This window comes from Clupea harengus, chromosome 5 (genome assembly GCF_900700415.2).
Source record: "Clupea harengus chromosome 5, Ch_v2.0.2, whole genome shotgun sequence".
Lineage (NCBI taxonomy): Eukaryota > Metazoa > Chordata > Actinopteri > Clupeiformes > Clupeidae > Clupea > Clupea harengus.
Window position 1 is genome coordinate 25,424,153 of NC_045156.1, and position 9,753 is coordinate 25,433,905.

Sequence of the window (9,753 nt, forward strand, 5' to 3'; positions counted from 1 at the left end):
CTTAGGCTATGTCTTGATGTATATGATTGATCTTTAGAGAATGAGAACACTAGAATGTGAGTTGTTGTAGAGATCCTCCAGTGGATTTTATGTAGGTCGTGGTGTTGGAAAGGGGTCTCGTCATACATAAACATGAAGTGCTTAAACAGTGAATTAATCTTCATGTAAGAAGTTGGTATTAACAACTACTTTCTTGGAGCACCTCTGATTTTAATTGATTTTTTTTTAAACATCTGAAATAGGTTCTAGAATATATAACTCCACTCCAGATAGCTCCACTTGGCATACATTATTTATTAACATTAATTCAGGCAGTGTATTGGTAATACTGTGTAGTAGAGTCTAGTTAATACAAACAAAATGAAAATTCCACTACACTGAATGCTGGACATATGTCTGAAAATTGAGCACCACCCAAAGATGACCATGGGGTTGGGACTGCATCTTGACAGTATCTAATTTTATACCATATATGTATTGGAGACTCAGTCTTAGATTGTGTCAGTCAAATGAATCAGGTTTTAATCTTGAACAATGGGTGGCCACACATTGTTGAGACAGAGCTGAAGTTCCACACTCACTCACAGCGCTTCACCTAGGCCATATCTAATTTTTCCATTGAAGGACAGTCCCGGGCCTTTCTGTGTGGAGTTTGCATGTTCTCTCCGTGTTCACAAGGGGTTTCCTCCGCTAATAACCCCAACAGAAAAACATGCAAAAAGAACAGAACAATCCTGTCCGTCCCTGACCGAGACGGACGGTTCACTTGGTCCCCGGGCGCTGAGAAGCTGCCCACTGCTCCCGGAGGATCCTGGAGGAGGGACGATCCGGGATGGGTTAAAGGCAGAGAAAAAATTCACGCCGACCTCAGGCCTGCGTGTGCGTGTGTGTGTGTAGTGTGTCCTGGTCGCCTCCATATATATATAACACGTGTGTGTTGCTGTGAGTTGTTCGTGCAATAAAAAACTGACTGCAGTCAGCCTTGTTTGTTGTTTGTTGTTAAATACACTGAGTTTAGGGGTGTTACCGTCTATTCAAATAGGCCATGGAGACAAGGCTTTGTTTTACCCTGGGGGGGGGAGGTGAACGACTTGTCACACCTCACTCCTTAGGTCTACCCATGAAAGTATATTCACATACTAGTTAAATCCAAATAAAAGTAACAATTATAGGTATAAGATACATTGAATTATTGACATGGCATATCCTTCTTAACTATAAATCTCAAATGGCCGGTCCCTTCAATCTGAGGATTGATATTTGACTGGCATGGAGAAGTTTTTTTGCCGAAATCTACAAGACCTTGAAATTACTTTAATCACGCAGACATAATCTGGTCTTTGATGAGGAACAGCCCTTCTGAGGCTCAGCAAAGACTACTAAAACTTGATCAGTTTGACACCAAGATTCTATGGCTCTTATTACACAGAGCTATGGTCACATTGTGTTCATTTCAAATTTTAATAATCAGTGTACTTTGGAGATTTAATATAGGCCTCCCAAGCCGGCAAAGCATTTAGGCAAGAAATCCGTGTTTGACCATAATGTCACTCAAGAAAGTTCAGGACTCCACTTTTGGGCTCATTGAAGAACATTGGCTATATCTCTACTTGCCTGTGACGGACCGAGCTTTGGGTTACCGTTTAAATGTGGGTTTGGCCAAAAAGCTCAGAGACAGAGTGAGGGTTCAAGTTATATGCTTTTATTAATTATTCATTGAAGTCTAGAAAACCTGCTAAGCCTCTCTATAAGCAGAGGACAACCGTCAGCAGTCTCAATGAAAAGAAAACCTGCTAAACCTCTCTATAAGCAGAGGACTACAATTCAGCATTCACAGTCTTCTTAAAAATACCTGCTAAGCCTCGCAAAAATCAGAGGACAACTATCAGCAGTTCCCAGGTCTACATACATGCACATACCTGACAAGACTTCCTCCCCTAGACAGAACAATGAACATATATAAGAACATATATAAGAGGGGCACACAGACACAAACAATACAGAGATGACGAGACAGACCCTGAAACATAAACATGATATTATACATAAATCATCTCATACATCAGAGAAATACATCAGAGAAATAACTATGTAATAAAATCATATTTCCCAGGCATGTGTAACAACACCTTATCGAGGTGGTTTGGCCCAGACCATTTCTATCCTCCCTACTACCATTCTAGGGTATCAGCAGTGCAATGGGAGCAAAAGCTGGGAAGCAAATAAATGTTCCGTGTGTCCGGCGCTATTTGCGTCGGACTGACCAGCTAGCTGAGGATTCGAACACCCAACCTGTCGGTAATCCATTTATCCATTTCCAATGAAATCGAGTTTGTGCACCAACTTGGTTCACTCGAATAAATAATATAAACCATCATTGGTGTCCTAGTCTCCTTTGTTGAAGTTCGTGTAATCTGGCGTGTGTGTGTCTGCATGCAAATCCGGGTGTTCCTGTCGCAAATACGGGGCAGGAGCGTGCTGTTCATGTCACCACGACCGTCACAATGCCACCACGGCAGACCTGACATTTTGGTGCACATTGCTGTATAAATGCAGTTACTGTGTTTTTTACTTCCGTTCATCTTGACCTATAAAGAAGGAACTGGTAGAAGGAGGACTAGACAGAAGTGCTTTCATGGTTTGCAAAGCATTTATAAGTTCAACTAGTGCATACTGTTACTGCTTTTAGTGCTTCTCTTTAATCTGCAACTCCCTGAATCTCTGCTGGCTGTAGTTCTTCAGATCTAATCTTCTTTAGGCCAAAGCAGAACACTTTCAAACATTAAAAAGCTTTTTTTTATAAAAAGTTTAGTGACCTCAATTTCTTTTTATCAGCTGATAAATGTAAAAAAAAAATGTAAAAACAGTAACATAACAGTGACTTCAGATTCAGAGGATCAAAGATAAGTTTTCTGAATTGAATTGCATGGGTTGTGGGCATCTATAATTATGGCATGGTCAACCAAACAACAGGTTGAAATAGAAAGGCTGACTTGAAGAAGGAGGCTGCTGAAGAAGCATTGGAAACGAGCAGATGGTGAACAGAGAGAAGGTATTAGTGCACTGCAGGCAGAGGTGAAGCGTAGACTGGCTATGTTAAGGAGGGTGGAGCTCCTCAGACGAAGAAGGAAGAAGAAGGAACACACTAGGGCTACATTCTACAGGGAATCCATTTAGATTTGTGAACTTTATTCACTGGAGAAACCTGGAAGTTTGAGAGTTGAAAGTAAGGACCTAGAGGAGTGTATCGGGTACATACTGACAAACAGAGGCATGTGGAATGGATCCAGGAATGGATGATGGCCCGCCCAGGTGGAAAGACAATGACCATAAGCCAAGTCCTATCAGTGTTCTTTATATGGAATAAAAGATCTTCTAGCATGGAGGTTGGTCTCCTATTTGAAGGCAAATAGCTTAATAGATTATTTCTGTGCAGAAAGCAGGAATCCCAGGATTTGATGGATGTTTCGAACATAGAAGCATGATTTGGCATCAAATTCACTGTGTATGAAGTTGCTATTTCAGAGATAGTGAAATTTGAGAAAATTATGAATAAGGTAGCTAGGAAATGGCTTGGGGTGCCACGTTGTTCAAGACTGTAGCATTGTATGGAAAAGGAATTTTGATGTCACCAATGGCTAGTTTGGTGGAGGAGTTTAAATGAGCCTGGAGGTGACTTTATCTAAGTCTAAGGATCCAGCTATCAAGAACACTGCTCTAATGGTGAACACTGCTCAGACTAGACGAGCAGGGAAAGCAAGGGCAATGGATGAACTGGTATAATGTTGAGAGGAGGAAGATGCATGGAAGCAATGACCTTATTAAATTCATTGTTGCAGCCACTTATCCTCCCAACTCCGCAGAGCCTCAGTCAGTGGGTGGGTGAAGGCAGAAGCTGCAAGTTGTGTATGGGTGTTGGCTCCGTCTGGTTGTAAAACTAGCTTGACCCATGATTGCGCGCGTGGAGACATAATCAAGTTTTAATATCATTGGCATGTTTGTTTGAGAGTACATGAGTTCAGGTTGACTCATTGCTGATTAATGACAGGGACAGTGGGATTTCTTTTGTGCAAGAGGGGAGACCTGCCACATACAAACAGTACCGGCAAATGGGGCAGAGCGCAGGATAGGAGATTGCTGGCTGATGTCAGCAGACAACTTTAACTCCAGTGTATTGTTGTGGCTGCTATGAGACCAGGGGCCCGTTTGTCGTAGGGTTGAAGCTAAGTTAATCAATTGGCCTTTTAGCCCGTTAAGATTAGTGAGCTGATTGAGAACAGCAAATATCGGTTCGTTAACGGCTGATCCGCATCCAAATCATGTGGTTAATTTCAACCAGGCTAAAGTTATCATGGCATTTGCGCGTGCACGTCCTACTTCAAAAGGCAGGAAAGGTCGATCACCAAAACCATGATTTTCCAACGGTATAATGGTTCTAAACTCAAAGAAAAGGGCTCTTTTTTTCTCCGCTGGCGAGTAGGAGATGAACATGAACGCTTATGAAGAATACAAGACCATAATCACCGCTGTGAGAGCAAGGTGTGTTGGGATGTTTATAGGGTGATATCTATGTATGAATACCCGACGGCAAGTGTCAACTGGTACAGAGGTTTCCTCTACCGGTTCGAATCTGCAAGGTTGCTAGTTCGTATCCCCTCACCTCCTTCCTCGATGTAGTTTTACATTTCCTTGGAAGTCGCTTTGAATAAAAGCGTCTGTTAAATGACTAAATGTATTAATAACAAATGCAATAAATTGAAGCAGTGAAAATAAATTGTCTGTATTTCTCTCTATTCTTATCATGAGTCCACCTTAATCATTTTCTACAATAATTATATGCTATGGTGTACTAATAACACTCATATAATTATGAGTGCTTTGTTCTCCGCATCACTACAAAAATGTACCACTCGCAAAAAAGCGCAAGACAGTTAATGTTCGACTGTGGTGTTTGCAATAAATGACTCGAGAAGGTCTTGTAAATGAATGATTCCTTGTCGTCTGAATCGGTAGCGCTCATACAAGAATAATGGATCTTGGCGATCGCAAAGAACTCTCTCCCTCCGCTAATCTAACTCTAATATCAGTCCTTGGTCAATGGGATCCCTCCTTTTTCCGGGGGTGTGGCAAGTTTATCCAGCTAAACCGCTTAGCGAGCTACGACGAATACCCCCCAGACATGGTGTTGTATTCTGAGTATGAGTGCATCGTTTATTTTATTTTGTTGTTGTGTAAACTCGTTACTCGCCAACTCTGTCAGTGATCTACTGTTATTACAGTCAAACTGTGTGCATTCCAATGAGCTTTTGAGCAATAAGCTCAAAAAACATGTAGTGATTCTCTCAAAAAAATGCTATTTGAGCATAGCATAAATGTTAAATGCATAAAAGTCCATTACAACTATTCAGTTTTTCACTGTGATTATAACTGAAGGATTAAGCAGTCAGTGTTCATTGTGTCTTAGCCCTCTCTGCAGAGGGAAACTTGTCTTAACTTTCCTCTATATCTGACTCTAGAACCATTTGTGCTGCTTCTTCAAGCACCATGTTCAGTTACACTGCTGATATGAAGCATGCACAATTCAGGACACTACATTTTCAATAATTTTAGACTAACTTTTTGTTGAATTCGGCAAAATTCTCCTCACATTCCTCTAGCTGTCCATCTAGTGTAACCTCAGAAAAGCTCTTAGGATCTTGCACAGTCCTGGCCCTGTAAATGGGAAATCAGCCGTCCACTATTCCAGCCAATCAATACAATTTTTCAGTAGCTCAGAAGGGAGGTGTTTAATTTTTGATTGGCTGTTGATCAATTGATGCTTTTAAGTCACACCACGTTGACAACCACTTATAAGCAGTGGTGGAGGAAGTACTGAAGTTTAGTACTTAAGTAAAACTACCCAGGAAAATAAAAGTAAAAGTAAAAGTACTACATCAACAATCCTACTTAAGTAAAGGTAAAAAGTACTTACTTTTAAATTTACTTTAAGTATTAAAAGTAAAAGTACTCTCAAAAGTATGGGTTGTCTCTCAATGTCTAGGCTGTGCCATTTTGATAAAGAAATAGCTACTGGTAATAGATGCCTCTACAGATGTCACTACTAGTAATAATTATAAGCAACAACATTTGTTAATTGGAAAGGTTGGTGTACTTATTGTGCCTACCATTTGTAATACTGTTCACACTATATCTTACAATTCTGCGGATGACAAGTTATCTACCAGGGATTATTTGCAAAGTTAATACCATTAAGCCAAACCAATAAAGACACCATGTGATATCTTTAAATATTTTATTTAATTGTAAACGTGTGAAAAAGGGAAACATGGAACATGAAAAACAAATGTAATTGTAAAAATGGACAGAACAAGGCACGCTAGCTTGACATAGCTAACCTACCAGCTTTATCGTACCACTACGTTAAATATATAATGAAGATACAATCATGTTTTTTGATGCTATTGCTGTATGTCAACATGCATTTCGCTAGATAACATTATAATATCATGTCAGTAAACGAATTAAATACATATATCAATATTCAAAAGTCAGGGACATTAACTTAGCATAGCAATCACTCTGCTTACCTCGATATGCTACTTTAAATTTGAGGGCGAATTATTGAAGGCTAGCAACTGCTTTTTTTGAGGGAGACAGGAAACGCATTGAAACCTCCAGGAGTCATTCTTGGGGCCTTTGAACTCGAACATATCTTTTAAATAGGGCCAAGGGTGGCTCATATCAGAGGGCTCAGTTCAGGCCGACTCTGGATCCATGTTGAATAGGCAGTAGTCAGGCTGTCTGTTGAATGTTCAGGTATAACAGGCAAAGCTACCGCTAGTGCTGCTGCAAGACGCGCACTCTGATATGATTGGAGTTGATAGAGCCACCTGATTGGTTTAAACTTCCAAAACAGCAATGCGATCCATAGTTTTGTGTAGGCAACATTTTGGCGAAACTGTGTTCATAAAATGTAACGAGTAACAACAGATATTGTAGAAATGTAGCGGAGTAAAAGTATAGATAATAGCTAAAAAATGTAATGGAGTAAAAGTAAAAAGTATGCACTATTATCAGATACGTGAAAATTTACTTAAGTACAGTAACGAAGTAAAAATACTTTGTTACATTCCACCACTGCTTATAAGATCATGTTTACATGCAAAACCTGAAAGAACAACCACAGTGTGACATTCTATACATATACTTTGTTTATTTATTTTTTTAATTTCAATCAAGAAATACAGATTCATCAAACAAGAAACGTGTATTGGAGCTACACACGTACACAAACCAAAAGTATTGATGAGAGCTTTTGACCAGTGATTAGAATCATTGCTTTGTTAATTCGTTAACATAGTATGAGCACAATCATTTATGATACAGTAAAATTAGGTTGTTTGTTGTTTACCCAATCCTGCCAGACCCACTCACAGTAAGTAAATGAACACTTTAAAACTTGTGTGCCTCATTGACAGCAGATTAGAAGTAGATATAGATCACTATCTTTGGATCACGTGTGATCCATGTGAAAGCTTGCAGCCTTTACATTGTTGTTTTGTATTTCTTAATGTAAAGAGTGATTTCTTCTCCGCACAACCTTACTGTCATCACAGACAATGTCTACCCATGAGGTGGAAATTTCAAGAAATGTTACAGTATTGCTTTGTTGATACTGCACATAAAAAAATGTTAAATAATAATAACTTTGCCAACACACTGAAAATAGCTTTTGTTGTTTGGCACATAGTATTTAATACTGACAGAAAAACTATTACTCGGTAAAATGTTAAATTAGATTCATCATTGTCAAAAATGTACATCAAATCAATTCAACCTGGTTGGAGACAACATGAGAGAATTAAGATATATCTTGACTATTTTCTTCAGTACATATTTAATGCAACAGAACATATAAACAGAGGACACATGCATTATGTATCTTATAGATGGGTTATGGCTTGGTCAGCCATGTTTTCAGTGTTTTCAATTGCGCTTTGCGGTGTGTAAGCACATAGTCAGGGCATCAGTGTTTTCAATTGCAGTTTTCCATTGGCAGGAAGCAAATAAGGAAGAACTACTACAGTTTAACTATACTAAACGGACAAACTGCGGGTAGCGTCTGTACAGGCAAGCCTACAGTATGAACAAAAAAACGTCTAGCATCATCTGAAGGCAGCAGGAAAAGTCTGACTATTTTGCTAGTTATGCTACACTCAAAGAAATTCCATGATACATATTATTATTATTATTGTACAATATACATTACACACACAGTTCGTTCTCGGCTCTCTCTACTGTATATCCAGCCCATGCAGAGTATTCTTACCAGCTAGAATCTAGGTGGGTGCTACTCTCTGATGGTGTTTCCCTCACTCAGTGTCAGGATGCAGTTTGTGACTCAGTGAGTGAACAGCAGTGTGTTGCAGAAATGTTGTGCATTGTGCCATTGTGATAATGTCTGCTTATGACTCGTAAAACTTTGTTGTGAGATACAAGGTGTAAAGTAATGTGCCCACAACTACATACACACACAGAGAGAAAGAGAGAGAGAGAGAGAGAGAGAGAAAGAAAGAAAGAAAGAAAGAAAGAAAGAAAGAAAGAAAGAAGATGGGGCTCTGCAAAATCTCTAATTGCAAATAAGCCCCTTGCTTAAACAAATAGCTATGACATTGATTAGATAATGATAATTCTGTAATATTAAGTAATATGTAGTACACAGGCAAATCCAATTCTGTTTTTTTTTTGTGGTCAATAGGATTAACTATGATAGACCTGGTAAAATATTCAAATTCTTTTAGTAACCTAAAAGAGAAGATCGTTATTCTATATTTCAAAATCTGTCAGATTGAAAAAAATATCCGAGACTATGTTTAAGGGAATTAGTTTGAGAGAGGTGATATGTTTACAACATTCATTATTGTTATTATAGCCCAAAATGATACAGCCACGGTTTGATTTTTTGTTGTTGAGCATCTGCTCCTTTTGTTCAATAATTGCATGGATTAATCGGTAACCTATGGGGGAAATGTGGACAGCTGTGTATTTTGCTGTGAATTTATCACAATTCATGCACTATTTATAAATATGCTCAAGAGATTTCCTGAGGGGCAGAGAGTTCAAAAGGAATCCTTACAACAACAAACAAGCCTCATCAATACGGCATGTACATTGGAAATTCTACTTTGACCTGATCCACCCTGCATATTACTAACCAAAGAGACAAACATTCATGAAACATGAAATAAAAAATAAGCATCTATTTTCAACTACAATTACATGATCCAAGTACATTGGCTACAGATGACGTGTACTGCAATGAGCTCTTACTGAATAGATGAGAACATAAACTTCATATATAAATATATTTTCTGTCCAACTATCTGATATTATGCCTCACATTAATTCCCAGCTTCCCAAGCATCCATTTTCCTGTTTTTATGACATAACCTACATCGTCTAAATGCACTAATTTCTATGGAGAGGTTTTGTTTTAAACAACGGCAGTTCCAATTGATACGAGGATATTCAGGAGCATCTGGTTACAGCGAAGCTGATATTTTACAGGAAAGCAAACCATCAAATGTTCTCTAGGTCAGGACTGCAAGACAACAAAAGGTGCTCATTGTGCAAGGGGGCACAGGCTTCCTCTAGGCACTGTACACTCTCGAACAACTGAGACCTGGATCAGTGATAACAAAAGACTGTGTATGCAGTGTTTAATATTTCTGTGTCCGTGTGGCATGTACACAG